This window comes from Pollicipes pollicipes, unplaced genomic scaffold (genome assembly GCF_011947565.3).
Source record: "Pollicipes pollicipes isolate AB1234 unplaced genomic scaffold, Ppol_2.1 Scaffold_7261;HRSCAF=8764_pilon_pilon_pilon, whole genome shotgun sequence".
Taxonomy (NCBI): domain Eukaryota; kingdom Metazoa; phylum Arthropoda; class Thecostraca; order Pollicipedomorpha; family Pollicipedidae; genus Pollicipes; species Pollicipes pollicipes.
The window spans coordinates 42,155,400-42,158,120 of NW_023597054.1; positions in this window are offsets into that span (position 1 = coordinate 42,155,400).

Genomic DNA, 2,721 nt, shown 5'->3' on the forward strand with positions numbered 1-2,721 from the left:
TGGTCAGTGACGCAGCCAAGCGAGGGGCTGGAGGCCCGGGCCCCTCTCTAGGCCCGGATTTTTCGTTTTTCGTCATAGATGGCTTCCGACAGATAGTTGAAAATTGGCTCGACGCGTACTCACTGGGCTCTTGGACCCTCTTGTAAGAAAACCCTGTCTGCGCCCCTGAACACGCCCCCAGGGATTAACCTGACACCTAGCAACCGACCTAACTAGGGGCGTGGTCGGAAGGTCAGTACGTACCTGGCAACGGCGAGCGCACGTGACGAACGGCCGCTTAGCTGCATAACTAACATCGAACACAAGAACAGGGGCTATATCATCCCCCAACAGCACTAATGCAGTTCGCTCGGGTGCGGTCCGCCCTGCCAGGCGCCACCCCTACAGATTTGACCGTAGCGGGTCGGGCGCCCGACGTCGCCTGACACCGGACGCAGGTCAACTCCGTCCACGCCGGCCTGCCTCGCCCTGCGTCGGTCCGGTCCGGTCCGTCCACGGGCGCGGCCACAATGCTGTCTGACTGCTGTCCGGCGGCTGGCCGGCCGCCGCGCCTCGCGCTGGGACATTCTTCATAAACCACCCGATTAGCGGGCGCGCCTGCCGCTCACGGGCGCCGCTGCCTCCCACCACCCGCCGCGGCCTCGGCATGGTGCGGCAGGCGGCCGGCAGCGGCGCCCGCCGCCAGCGGGCAGGCCGTCAGAGCCGTCGGCGCCACCGCGTTGCCGGCATGTTCATGGCGGCCGCTCGACACCAGAGATAGCTGCTTAGCTTGGTGACTCTGGTCTAGTGTGTCGTGTGTGTCCTGGTGATCCCAGTCCAGGTCGTCTCAGTCGGGCTGCACTTGTCATTCGACTCCAGCCCCGCTCCTCACTGCAGTCCACGTCCAACACCCAGGTGTGGTCGCCACTTCCCCCTCCTCACATTCGCTATTTGTGATGCGTCATTGTTGCGTAAGCAGATCACGGACCTTTACTACAGGGCTGTAGCATCGCACCACACCCGGTGCAAGGGATCACGCTCGACACAGACATAAACCAACATAACAGACACGACCATCACCGGCAGACACCATCATGACCAGACCGAATCATTGCCAACCGGTTGCATTCGCTATGACTTAGCGCAAGGGAAGCCACAAACACATCGACGTAAACACAATCCGCACCACCGACCGCCTCGACTTCCAGTACAGCATTCTCAAAAGACGGATGCTATTGTCCTCGGACGGATGCAGAGACCATGAGGATATCGCCCCGGCATTTGTAGCGTAATGAGGCAGGCAGGTGGCACAAAGCACAGGAGCGGAGCCAGGCACACCTGGTACATTTTTCCTGGTGCAATGACGTCAGAACATGAGGGTTTATCTCAGAAGGCGGCGGGACATGTCTTCCGCAGTGATCATGACGTAACGTGAAGCATTCCGGCCGTGATGAAGAACTGAGAGAAGCCACAGATGTCCCCAGACGACAACAGTCGGTACATTCCGTGGCTGATTTAGACTGCAGTGACCGGATCCAGGGTGGCATTGTAACAGATGGGCAAATGTGATTAACGGCGCACCCACAAAGCAAGGGGGAGCGACATCTCATCGATCTCGACCCATCGCCGTTCCAGATCTATAAGCTGGCGATTGGCAGGCGGCCGTGCAAGAAAAGCATCCAATGGAACGCAGCTGACGCAGTCAATTCTGCGGGCTCCGCTTGCACCGGTCCCATTGTGATCCTGACGCCGCCATCACAATCATTTGATGTGCCGTGACTACAGAGCGCAAATTAAGGTATCATCATCAATAAAATGACTGGAATTAAGTCCAACGAAAGCCGCAACCGCTGGTCTGTACAACGGCCGGACAGACCAGTGCGAATCTGCCGACAACGGCGGCACCTCCCCAAAGGGTCCCACGATGCTCAGGGCCAGACGACTTCCAAGAAAAGCTGCATTCTCACGCTCGCGTGCCCAGCGGCCAAATCAACCGTTGCAATTTAGGTTTTCCTGTTTAACAGCTCGGTAAGGTAGCGACGAATAGCCGCTACGCTGTGCTACGAGCAATAAGCGTCATAATAAAAAAACGAGCCGGTTGCAAACCGGGCGAGTCTCTCATGGCTGGTTACGAAAACATGTGTCAGTTCCGACTCGGGTCAAACATTTCAGCAGTAAATCAGCTTTTAGCTGATAATTTCGAACGTTTCCACAAGTTGCACACATATTGTTCAAGCAGCTTCATCATGAGCCTTCTACGCTGCCCTTCAGCAGCAAAAGGTAAGTCAGGCAGGCTTCCGCTGAGGTCCATCGGCCCAGTACATATCCCCCCCCCCCCCCCCGCCCTCCCCACCGTGGTCCAGCGTTACCGACACAGGACAGTGTTTCCCGCTTAGGTCCAGTGATGCGAGACAATTGCAGCCAAACAGAAAAGCATTTCCCACCGTGGTCCAGTGGCGCGGCGCTTGAGTGGTGCCTGCCACCGTCGTCAATTCGTACGAGACAGTGGCGCCCGCCGTGGTCCAGGGAAAGGCTATGCCTCTCACTGTGGCTCGGCGATCTGGGACGATCTATTCCACTGTGTTCCTGTGGTGGTGGGCGGCATCTCCCGCCGTCAGTCGATGGCATAGCGGTATCAGTAGCAGTGGCAGATAGCACGACAGCCGTCCCCCATGGCCCAGTGGGACAGAATAGCATCTGGCAACCGTGTTCCAATGGTAAAGGACAGTATTTCCCAACAGG